Below are 13,578 nucleotides of genomic sequence, written 5' to 3'. Positions count from 1 at the left end.
AAAAATGCATAATTAATTTCCATTTCTACTCATGTCGCTATCTCAATCTCAGCCTGAAGGTTTCCCATAGAATTGTCAACTGGGCCCAGGGCGAAAAACTGGAGTTGATTTGAGTTTTTGTTTTTGAGCTTTGTGGAGCAATTAAACGCAGTTTACGATGTGAAAAGAAGCCATTAAGGTCGCGCATGTCACAAATTAGCCAAAATTACAAAACATTTAATCTTTCAAGCCGCCGCGCCACCAAAATAACAACCAAACTACACAAAACCAACCAAAATCTACGGTGACCAGACAAGCGACTAAAACTCGCACAACAAAAAACACCAGCACACAAACACACACATGAAAAGCAGAGTACTTGAATATCAGCATCTATCATTTATCTTAAAATCCGCAGCTCGCCTCTTTACGTTTAACTAATAGCAGCAGTATGTCTATATTTAACTTAGAGTTCAGGTTAGACATGGCATACACTTGCATTTAAATTCAATTATAATTCCCAAACAGTTTTAGCCAAATAGCGTATATGCAGAATCAAATTTCACTTAAAAATTTGGAAAAAGCCTTTTAAAATATTTAGGCAATACTTTTGCTGAAATAGTCTTTGGCAGAGTTATAAGGAGATTCAAAATTCCCATATTTTTTTACAGATGTTGCCGAATATATTCTCAACTTGTCAACCCATCAATCGATAAGATATAAAATGAAATAAAATATAAGATGAGGAAAACTTTCTCTAACTTTTACATTCTTATATTATATAGTTGTTCTCTAGTGCATTGACCAAACTCTGGTTTTAATCTCTTTTAATGTGCATCACATTATTTGTGATAATCTTCTAATGAACTGCCTTTGCGCGTATAATTCCTAATTAGTTCTACGCTTCCGAATGCAATTCGTACGATTTTGCTGCGGTTGTGGCAATTGCTATAAAATGAAAGTTTGCAATAGGCCGAAGTTAAACCAAATACGACATGCTTTCAGTGTCCAAAGCCCCCCATCAGCCAAGTATTTATTGAATTTATAATAGTCCAAGAACGAGGCAATTGCAACGGCAGCTATGTGCTGGCAAGCTGTTGAGCATTTGCCGCACTGTGGCTGGCCAGGTGCCAGAAATGAAAGAAGGATGTGTAGAACATCCGAATCTTTGATTAGCATTAAACATTTGGCAATTGAAAGTCTCGTCAGCGCCGAGAGTTGATCTTGTGGCATGGCCAGAACAGGCCAACTGCTGATTCATTCGACACTTCAGATAATGAACAAGTGACAGCAAGAACGAGGCAGCTCGACTAGAAGATACCAAGTGCGCTAAAATCGTTGATTCGATTTACGTAATAAAGCTGCTTATTCATATTTATGAGCTAGATTCAAACTGTGGCCAAACATGGTTTTGGATTGAATGTTATTCAAGTTTTTGTATTCTACACTATATTTGCTGTACATGCACCCTTAGAAACTTCAAATGCTTACAGGGTATTAAATTAGGAAACAGAAAGAAAAAAAAAACCAAAAACGATCAAACGATAGAGCCGTAGATCGCTTGGATCTTTCGCATTGGCTATTGTATCGCGCTGAATGTATATTAATAATTGGAGGCATGGTAATTATTTTTGGTTTTTTATTGACCTTGTCTCGACTCGACTGCCAGAGATGAACTTCTGTTAAAGGCCGTGCGCCGATATGCATAGATGGCGATACAGATGGAGACAAAGATGGAGATGGCGATGGCGACTCGCAAATCTCTCACGGCCCCGTGACTTTGACTGTGACTCTGAATTGATATTGTATGAAAGAAAAAACGTATAATAAAAAAATAACAAGAAAATGCTGTACATGGATTATGTACGCATATCTGTGCATCCCCGAGTGAGTGTGCGTGTGTGCGTGTGTGCGAGTGTTGACTACGCATTTTGCTGGCGGGGAGACTCCAGACTCTGAAAATCCAGCAATTTGATGTTGCTTATTATTTCAGGCCGACGATTAAAGGCCGTGAGTGGCTCCTAAAGCAACAATAACTGTATCTGTATCTCTTTCTGTGCCCGCATATGTATCTGTCTCTGTATCTGTATCTGTATCTGTATCTGTATCTGTATCGGCATCTCTTTCTGTATCTGCAATTGCATTTGTGATCGTAGCTCTGTATTTACTCGCAACGACTTGCGCTGGCTTCTACCTTGAACCGCGACCCCATCGCCAGGGGCATGGGCTGTGAAGGGGCCAAGAGGGGAGCAAGAGAATATGTGATCGCGATAGCGTTTGTGATTGCGATTTGACGAGATGCCAGCATCTGAGCTCCGGGACACACACACACACACACACACGGACACACATACAGTTGAGATAATGAGTACTTTTGCTACATATATTGACTGAAGAGCGGCGGGGTGGGGAGGAGGAAGGCTGCAATAGCATACGTAAACAATTGTATAAATGAATTAAACTGTTTAGCCGAGACATTGAGGCATTACGCATACGACACGTTGTCCACAGCAAATTTGCGGGTGTTGCAAAACGAACAACTGTCCATAGTTGACAGCCTTTTGCAATGGCCCATAGATGGCGCTGGGACGTGACGAGTGGATTAAATTGTATTTCCTGCTGATCCTTATATTTGGCCAATTTGATGCATTCGTTATGCCTTGCACAAAAGGAACGACAATAACAAAGGAGCAACAACAAAACAAAACAGAAGAAGCGAAAAAAACAACAACAACAACTTTGAAATGGCGTTTTGCGGGAAAATTCAATTTAAAACCAGCCACAACAAAACAGCAAAAGAAACAGCAACAACAACAACAACAACAACAACGCGGCGAGTGCAATAAATTGTTTCATTCGCGGCAAGACGCGCACCTGACACATAAGCTCCGAATTGTCGTCTTCATCTTGCAGTGCAGCGACCGTTGGCCAGGGTTGCGGCTGTTGCCGGATCGCATCGCCTCGCCTCGCCTCGGATCGGATCGGATCGGATCGCAACGGTTTGTATGGGCAAAGGCAACACAGCAATAATAATAACAACAACGGCAGCGGCATGTACATGGGATTGAACATCTGGTGACTTGCTGTGCGGCGGTGTTTGCCACGCACAGTGGTGCCAAACCATGCAATTAGCCAAAGTGCCACACGCATCTCGGTATGCCTGGCCCAGCAGATTATCGTCGAACTCAGCTGGATTAGCCCCAAACACAAAGCTAACACTTTATTTAATACACTAATTTCCTCTACCCTCCCAATTAGACCAAAACTTAAGCTGCACTCTCGCTGCGGAGAGCTGGATTCGTGTCACAAATTGGCATTTCGTGCGTATTCGCGCTTAAACACCAGAACACAGAAACTGAAATTTGAATATATTTAGTGTGTTGTGTAGAGAATGCATATGAAAATTCATATAATAGTAAATTTATAATATTAAATGGGGAAAAGCACCTTTAGAGTTGTTGTGAACGAGTGGCTGAACTAGTTTAGAGTAAAAAAAAAATATTATTAATAATAGAAATATTAAATATATTATTTTTATTGCGCGACGCAAATTGATCTCAAAAGAATTGATGCTACAGAGAGAATTTAAATATTCGCCTTGATAGCTTCTCAAGAAAACTTTAATTAAATACTTTGAAAATACAAAACAAGATCAAGTTAAAATATAATATTAAATGTATTATTCCTGTTCTCCGATATAATGAGATTTAAGAAGACTTGGGGAATACACAAACTCGGTTTTTCGGTTTTTCGCCTGACATTTGACATTTGATACCACTGTGCAGCGGCGGCGACTGCAGCGGTGGCGACACTGCAATTATTTGCCAGCGCGCGGGTGCGTGGTGCCAGCGGGCGGGCCGCGGGCGAGTGCAAAGGCAGCGGATTATGAGAGCTGGCGCTGGGCAGCAACAGCAACAACAAAAACAACAACGATGACGACGACGACATGTCGGCATGTGAATGTCCGTTGTGCCGCAGTCCCCCCGCGGCCCTGACCCAAGAGTGAGAAGGGGCATAGCTGCTGCACATGTGTGTAATATTGTTGTTGCTCTTGTATTTTGGATGCAATTTCATGTTGTGCCACCGCCGGGCAGGGGACTCAACTCAACTGAACTGCACTCCACTCCACACTCAACTCGATTTGGTCAGAGCGTGCAAAATGATTATTGTCCTGCCGCGAGGGCGAGGACTTTAGCAAAGGGGTATGAGTACGAGGGTATCACTTACACACACACACACACACACACACACACACACACACACACACACTTATAAACACACACCCGGGCACGATCTGGGCTCTCCCCTGCTCCGACTTAAGCCTGCATCGGAATAGCTTTCCACCTCATTATAACTCGGGCTCGTACTGGGCTTTAGCCTGCTAATTCATGACGAAATATGCTAATTAATAGCCGGCACAAGAGCCGCACTCAGTTAGCCGAAGATGGAAATCCATCTCGTATCTTATTTTTTCCGCAAATAAAGGAACGAAGGGGAACATCATCCAATAAATAACAGTATACATTTAAGAAACTATACAGAACTAATGCAAGACTATATGAAAATGATGGAGCTTGGGGATTAATTATGCGAATTATGAATATGGAGAACTGATGGGAAACTATACTATATAGATAAAGGATCTTTAGGAATCCCTATGATAGTTATGCATATCGAAACTAATAGAGAACTGTTGAAGCTTTAGGATTAATTATGATTTCTGTGAATATGTAACTACAAGAAGAATTAGCGAAAAACTTTATGAAATTGATAAAGCTTGGGGATTATTATGAGTATGAAGAATTGAGAACTATGGAGAACTGGTGAGAATCATTAGGATTCCTTCTAATACTTATCAATATCGAAACTTATGGAGAACTGATGGTAAACTATATAAAATAAAACTTTAGGACTAAATAACAAAATCTATAGGTTATTCATGGGAAACTCTTAGATGAGCTTTGGGAATGTTGATGATACGATAATTATGGAAAAACTATGAAGAACTTAGCGAGATATTTCACTTATGATACCTATGGAAAATCTTGGGAACGGATCTGAAACTCTTACAGATATATATCTTTATATATTACAATATATCTTTAAATGGCGAAAACTAAAGAGAATTGATCAGCAACTACTTTATAAAAATGATTAGCAGATTGCTTATAGGTATCCTAAGAATATTGAAAACTTAAAGAACTATAGAGAGCTGATGGAAAAATATTGGCAATTGAAGTGGTTTTCGGATTACCTAAGAGACTCAAAAATATGAGTCTCAGGATGTTTTATTAGAATATTTTCTTAACAGAAAAAAGAGCTTTGCCGAACTGGTTAAAAATATTGCCATACACAAATGTGAAGAGATGCATACATTTTTTTTTTAATTCATGGGATCGTATTAGAAATAATAGCTTATTCGAGACTTTTAAGAGATGCATATACGTATGTATATACAGTTATAGGAAATAAGGATTTTCGGGAAGCTTAAATGCGAGTTCTATAAAAGAGCGAAGAAACAATATCTGGTTTCTGTCAGATATATGCATGTCTATATACTTGTATATATAAGGGGTTATATATTCTCTGAGCCTGGCAAACGTGTTTGCTTTTTGTGCCGCTAGATGGCGACACTCTAATAAATGATTTATCAGCAATTTGTCAATATTTATCTTTGTGGGCAACTCTGCGGTGGGGCAATGCCAACTCAATTGTTGTTGTTGTTGCTGTTGTTGTTGCTGTTGTTGCTAGGTTTTAGCATCTGGTTAGCTGCAGCTGCAGGTGCACTGATGCATTGGTGGGCCCTGAAGTTGGCGTCAACCGTCAACGCCTGAGCGACAATTATTGCTGGCAATCAACCATAGGCAAATCAGCTGCCAACTGCCGACAGAGAGGGAGGGAGGAGAGGCAGTGAGAGGGAGATGCCTATACACTGGCAGCAATGTCTGTAATATTTTTTAGCACCACAAGTTGCCGCAAACCCTGCCGCAGAGGCTGTGGAGCCGTCTGAATCTGTCTATATAGTGTCGGACATATGTCTATATATATATTTATATATGTGCATATATATTTGTTTAACTGACAACAACTGGGAGCAGAATAGCGCTGGAAAAAAAGTCAACTGCCGTTCTATTGCTAATTATAAGCATGGTGTAAATTTACAATGCCTGTGTTTACAGCTCACGAACAGGCGATTATATGGCTATATAGTTATTGCTATAGACGCTGTGGCCGAGGCGTGCCTCTGGCAGCTCCCTTCCTCCATCTCTCCATGGCACCACTCCAGTGCCTTTCTCTGCGGCTTCCCGCGCTCCCTCACTCTTCCTTTCTTCCTCTCGCTCTCTCTCCCTCTCTCTCTCTCTGTGGTGCTTATTTAGAGCTCTGCGATTTGACAAAGGCAAATATGTAAATGTAAATATTAAGACAACTGGCAAATGTCGGAATTCTCGGCATCCCACACTCACACACACGCACACCGACAAGCTGTCGACGGGCTGGGGTACAGACTGTATGACATTTTGTTAACAATCGTCTACAAAGTTCAAATTTGAGTCCATATAATGCAACTTTTTCTGCATTTTTTTTTAAAGCTTTCTGTTTACTAAGCTTATAAAATAAATATTGAAATTTACACCTGAGTTTATTTACAGACCTTTTTCAGCATAGACTTTCAGCTAACTTTTGTTGGGGCACATTCTAAAATCAAGTAAAAACAAAAATAAATAATATAAAGTCATGCTTTAAGCAGAAAGTACTTAGTTCAGCATTTGAAACTTGCTTTTAATTAAAGGCCAGAATCTTTAAGAAGTGTTTGTTATAGGTAATACTTTCTTTTTCTTTTTAAATTTGACAAACTTGCGAGTAAATTTAAGTCAATTTTCAATGTGATAGTTGGGAAAAAAAGAATGATGTGTTGGCTGGCTTAGAAAGCATATTGACATATTTATTATTATTATCTAACTGCTTAAAATAGTTAATCGCTGCAATAAGTATTTTCTGCTTAAGCCAAGGCTTAAGGCAAACCTTATATACTGATTTTCTGTGAAGAAAAGGGTCTAAAATTCAAGTTGGGCTTAAAATAAGAACTCGGAAGTTTTCAAATGCGAATCGCAGTGCCTCTGTATAAAAAATATACATGCATATATATGTACCTCTATATATATATATATATATATATATATACACATTATCTGTTCCATGGAATAAATACACATGAACACATCAAAAACCATTTCGGAAGACAGGCTAGGCTAGCATAACATTTACATAAATTGATTGCAATATCATATCAACTTTATAAATATAATAGATGGGGTTTCTTGCATTTCTTTTCTTTGAAGATGTGCTAAAATGTTTGTACTAATATGCCTAACATATAGTATAAGTTAGTTAGAGGACAACGACAAGTGTTGGCACCTCAAGACTAGAGTCAAGAATTACGTTTCAATAAGCATTATATAATCAGAAAGAATTATTGCCTCTGCTTGAATATGTGAAATATATGCTCGATATTCTCATATATTCCCATTTCATATTCATTTCTATCTTGGAAACTGGTTAAAATTCTAAAAATATGCCTAAATTGTATAAATCGCCTTAAAAATGTCAAATTTGAATTGTTTATGGTTTACTATTAATTATATATATTTTTGATATTATTATGATATTATTAAGTAATTTAATATTGTATTAGCTGGACTTTAATTTGTCAAAAATATATATTCTTATTGTAAACTGAAGAGGGAAGAGTATTCCAATAGCTGCTCGCATTACGTATACCACACGTGGCACAACTTGGATAAGGTACCAAGTACTTATGCCGAATGCTCTCTCGTAAGATAAAAAGAAGGAAGCTGAAACCCACCTGAGTTTGAAGTTGTTTTCCTTGTAAACTCCCTGTGCTTGTGTTTAATTCTTTGTTTTATGCTTTGTTTTCTTTTATTTTCTGTTAGTTATTGTAGTACGCTTAGAATAGGTGCTTGTAATTGGTATTGTTGTTGGTGGATTTGACGTTGTTGTTGTTGTTTTAATTGTTGTTTTGCAAAATTGTTGTTAGAGTTGTTCTCGTTGTTTCATCAATTTGCTGATGTGCTTCGGTGTTAAACTCGATTAGTTATCGCGCGTAGATGCTCACACATACACACACATGCACGCACACGCACATACATGGGCATATGCCTGTGTGTACTTGTCGTTGTTGTTGTTGTATTTGTATTGCCTTTGCTTATCTGTTATTGCAATGTTGAGCATTTTCTTTTGTTATTCTTTTTTTTTCATATATTTACTTCTATTCGTTGCTTGAATTTCCTTTTTATTTCATTTCTTTATTACATTTTTTTCTTCTGATTTTCCCTTTTTTTTTGTTGTTGTTAGCTTTTCACATCTTTGCACCTTTTGCCGGAGCTGCTGTTAATTCTGATCACATCATAATTATAATTATGTTTATGTTTGTGTTTATGATAATGTGCTTGTTTTTTTTTTCGCTTTCTTGTTGTCGTTGTTGTTGTTGTTGTTGTTGTTATTGTTGTGGGTTAACTGTAAAATTGATGTTATTGTTGCGTTTATTAGATGCGTGTTAGAAAATGGAGCGCCAAAAACGAGTTCAATGTTTTGTTCTTTGCTGCCTGAAAAATCAACTGTTTAGCACCCACACACAAACACACACACACACACACACTCACACACACACACTTTAACATTTATTTGATGCAGTTTTTTTTGCAGCGTGTTTTTTTCTATAATATTTTTATTGATATTCTCATTTGTGTTAATATTATTATTATTGTAATTATTCGCTTTGTTGCTGTCGCTATTGTTGCACGTTGCGTGTTGTTGTTGTTGTTGTTTTTGTGTTGTTGTTGTCCGTCCGCGTCCGTTTTGTGCGACAGGCAGAAGCAGCAACGCCGCCGCTTTTGAAAACGGTTATAAAATCGCACGACACAAAATTTGTTGCGGCGGCAACGGCAACGGCAACGGCGACGGCGACGTTTGCTTCTGCTGCGGCTGCGGCTGCTGCTATTGCACGTTGTCGTGTTGTTGTCGCTGCTGTTGTCGCCATTTTTGCTTGGCAAAACTTTTGTGCACTTTGCACTCGCTCTCAGACGCACACACACACACACACACACACACACACACACACACACACACACACACACACACACACACACGTTTACACGTGCATGCATATCTGTATATGCAGCTAATGCGCTCTCGCTCGCTCTCACGCACACACACACACACACACACTGGGAGAGAGAGGACAACGACAACGACAACGACAACGACACAAACAACAAACACACACCCGCACCCGACAACAACGACGACACACACAATCAAAAACTCATTCGGCTACTTGGGTGCACACGCCCCCTCTCATGCTGCGCCGCCTAGCCCTAAAACTCGCTCGGCCACCAGGCAGCCCATTTGTAGCCGCAACTCCCCTCTCCACACGGATTCTAATAAAAAGCCGCAGCAACAGCAGCAGCAGCAGCAGCAGCAGCAAGCTAAAAGCCAATAAAAACAACAACAGAAAAAACAGACAGGAAAAAAAACGTGCTGAGACGAAGGTTTTGCGACAATATGCGACGACGTCGACGCTGGCAGCGCTGCGCACGTTTGCCTTCGACCAATGACACTCGACGACAATATTAAAGAACACACACACACACACACACATGCACAGAGCGAGCTACGCACACACACACACACACACACACACACACACGCACACACATACACGCACACATGCACGATATACGCAAAAAGCGAATCTCAAAAAACGAAATGTCGTCGTCGTGCGACATGGCATTGGGGCGGGCGGCGTCGTTGGCGCTGCAGATGCTGAGGGACAGCAAAAAAAAAAAATTGTACGCAGCCACACGGAGTAACTCGAGGCAGGCGACAGCAGAAACGACGACAACGACAACGACTATGTAATCCAATCGAATCGAGAACAAACACACACACACACACAGTGGACACAGACACTTACACGACAGCAGAATGAGAGGGGGAGGTAGAATAAAAAACGAACGCAATTGAAACGCCGAAACCAATCCAGAGGACGCACAAAATGACGAAGCAGAAGAGGCAAAAGGCGACGGCAACGACAACAGCAGCAGCAGCAGCAGCAGCAGCAGAAGCAGAGGCAGCGACAAGCGACAAACGACGCGCGACACTTGTGTATGTGTGAGTGCGACTGTGTGTATGTGTGTGCATGTGCTTATGCACGAGTGGGAGCGAGAGCATGGCAATTGGAATGCAAGCCAAAAGCAAGCAGTGTAGGAATAGGAGTAACTGTGGAGTAGGTGGTGCAGGACAGCAGCGAGCAGAGCGAGAACGTTGTCGTTAAACGACGAGCGCGACCCCTACAACAACTCCTGTTGGACTGTGCCAGCCAGTGGCGACAATTGAGGGTAGTCATTTTTTATGCGCGTTCAGTACATAGCCAAGGACTACATACAGCTGTGTCAGTGTGTGTGTGTCAGTGTGTGTGTGTGTGTGTGTGTGGGCGGAGGGTGTGTGTTTGTACATAAGAGAGTTAGGGGCAGTTTTTATGCTATGTCCAAGTTTCACTTGCAGCACATTTAATGCATTTGCATTTCGCATTTATCACATGGTTTTTCTCTTCTTTTTTTTTTTCCTTTCTTTTCTATTTGTTGCACAGCAATAACAAAAACAAACACAATAAAAAAAATTGTTGCAAAAGCTTTTCAACTAATACGGTAAATTGTTGCTTGATTTTTGTTCACAGCAAAAAAAAAAAAATCAAAATTAATAGAAAAAAATTAAATAATTTATAAAATTAAAAACGAACTCGACATGAAATGTTTTTTACGTTGTTTTTTTTTTTTTCTTCTGCTATTTTGTTATTTTTACTTTTATTTTTATTTTTGTTTGTTGTACTCGTAATTTTCAGTTGTTCTGCGTTTTGCCGTTTTAGCGACGGCAAAACAAGACGCGCGCGCGCAACAGCAACAACAACAAAACAGAAACAGAAACAGAACGCAACACAACACAACACAACGCAACAGAACAGAACACAACGTACAGAAGAAGAACATACACAAAACGACAACGAGAAGCGACAGCAGCGACAACGACAACGCCAACGACAGCGACGGTGGCAGTGGCAGTGGCAGTGGCAGCAGCGCAGCCAGAGCCGGTGGGGGCGACAGTGCAGCCACAGCCACCACAGCTACAGCTACAGCTACAGCAACAGCGGCGGCCGCGACGACGACGAGGACGGCGACAAGCCAAAATATCGGTAAGCAGTTCACAAGAGAGACGACAAAGACGACGACGACGACGACGGCGGCGGCGACGGCGACGGCGATTACGATTGCGATGCGATTGCGATGGCGATGCGGCAGCGGCAACTCGACTTTACTATTTGAAATCACATCCAGCGTACGTCGCCGTCGCGGTTGCTGCTGCTGCTGCTCTTGTTGCTGCTGACGCTGGCGCTGCCTCTGCTGCTGCTGCTGCTGCTGCTGCTGTTGTTGCTGTCGACGTCGTTGTTGCTGGGCCTGGACAGTGTTTGGCGCTCGTGCTTGGACTCGGAGACCGAGACCCACCTAGCGGCGAGTAAAGATAGCATAAGCGTCAAATAAATACACACACACAAGCAAAGATGCTCTCACACACGCCGTCTCATGCATTAGCTGAACGGCCACTGGTGGCGGCCAGCCCGCACACAAGCACACACCCTTACATGTACGCACACACATACAAAAAGACAGGCACACCAATACATGTACTGGCGCCGCAAGTGTCCATTCGCTTCTGTGCGTGTTGTATTGCTTGCTCCCTCACTCTCGCTCATGCCCAGCCCATGAGCAGCATGCACACACTAGCGCACAGTAAAAATACACATTGGTATTGGTGTGCAGAGAGCCAACGACGAGCAAGCAGTTCAAAATTGAAATCAACGTCAGCCATACGCCACGTTCCCACGTTCGTTTGCTCTTAAGAGCGCACAAAACTCTTTGATGTCTGCCTGCGACTCTCTGCGCTACGCGTGCACCCTACACAATTCGGTGGGCTAATATACTGAATAAATGAATTATGCTAAACATGGTTTGATATTTATAATTTATTTGAATTATTAGCGAAATATTTTTAATAATTAAGTACAATTTTTCAAGTGTGCGTATTTACATATACTTATATATGAAATTTTGACTATGCATATTAATAAAAATTCTATAATATATTAGGTATACGCAATTAGGGACAGCTAAGCAGCATAGTTTGACTATTATTAAAATATTAAAATTTACTTTAAACTCACATAGAACATAACATAATCTTTGCACTGTAGGGCATGCATAGATCATGCTGGCCGTTGCAGCCGCTGCCCAATGGCCAAATGATTCTAGTGACCGTTGTTGGGCAAGGGGAGGGGCGGGCAGTTTGGGGTTTGGTTCGAATCAAGTGTGCACTAATGAAATAATTAATTACGAGCACAAGCACAAAATTCAGCCGTTGCCCAATCTACAATCCAACCCCCAACCTACCCGCACCCGCACACCCACACACACAAACACGCACACACACACACACACACACACGCACACACATACATTGTGGTCGAAAATGGTCCCTGGGTGCCAGCTATATATACATTTACATATGTATCTATGCATATACATTTATCTCGATTTGTGTATCTGGACATCTCAGCTTTAAGTGCACTATGTGTGATTGTTTGTATCTTTATTTGTATATATGCACCAAATACATATATACTTACATATATTTGTATGCTCTGCAGATGGGGGGGGGTGGGGTGTCGCCTTTTGCTGGCGCTGCAGCCAAAAACGAACAAAAATCAAATCAAATTTAATTAAACCACTTTAAGCGATTTCTTAGCCACAAAATCTGTTCCCATTTATCAGCAGACAGCACATGAGCATATGTCACACACACACACACACACACACACACACACACACACACACACACACACACACACACACACACACACACACACACACACATACATATGCATATATATAAATATATATATATATGTGATCAGACTCTCATCGGCCTCACAGAATGGAAATTCCTTCGAATTGTTTTAATTGCCGATGCAATTAGCTAAAAATCAAGTGAATAATTCAATAGATCGCATTAGATATCGAATGCCGTCAGCAGTTCATCGATTGTTAATCGATTAAAAATATTTGACAGCTGGTTCGATTCCAAAATCCATTGATAATATATCTGAAGTTCGGGCAACAGCATTTAACGACCTTTTAATAAATACATTGATTAATAGATTTAATTAAATTTATTTATTTTTAAACTCTTTAAAAGTGTTCACTTTCATTTATTTATGTTTTTAACTTTGAGCAATTTACAAATCCAAATTATAAAAAACCTATTAAGAGTTGAGATAGTTTTCAGAATTGTTTTCTGATTTGTATTTAATTTGTTTTATACAAATTCATATTCATTTATTTACTTATTAATGGTCGACAATAAACTCCTTTACCCTTTTTAATAAGCTATCGGTTATAATAATAATAATAAGAAGAAATAATAATAATAATAATCATAATAATAATAATAATAATAATAATAATAATA

General features: G+C 40.2%; 1 protein-coding gene and 1 long non-coding RNA gene across 5 annotated transcripts in view; one reads left to right on the top strand and one right to left on the bottom strand.

The window, feature by feature from the left end:
- Positions 1-11,387, bottom strand: part of disco-r (disco-related basonuclin zinc finger protein) — a 34,035-nt gene extending 22,648 nt beyond the window's left edge. The window contains exons 1-2 of one of the 4 annotated variants that reach the window (XM_070207864.1): positions 10,861-11,387; positions 7,844-8,514 (exon numbers count right to left, since the gene is read on the bottom strand). The gene's annotated coding sequence lies outside the window, so the exon portion shown is untranslated. Of the gene's footprint in view, positions 1-7,843; positions 10,726-10,860 lie in introns of those variants that run through there. The other 3 variants (XM_070207866.1, XM_032439911.2, XM_032439910.2) reach the window with 3 other exon arrangements.
- Positions 1-13,578, top strand: part of LOC138911788 (uncharacterized) — a 165,930-nt gene that overhangs the window by 34,607 nt on the left and 117,745 nt on the right. The gene's annotated exons all lie outside the window — the stretch shown is intronic.

The sequence above is a fragment of the Drosophila virilis genome, chromosome X, assembly GCF_030788295.1.
Source record: "Drosophila virilis strain 15010-1051.87 chromosome X, Dvir_AGI_RSII-ME, whole genome shotgun sequence".
Taxonomy (NCBI): domain Eukaryota; kingdom Metazoa; phylum Arthropoda; class Insecta; order Diptera; family Drosophilidae; genus Drosophila; species Drosophila virilis.
Note: the sequence above shows the minus strand (reverse complement) of the source record. Positions and strands in the feature narration are given on the sequence as shown.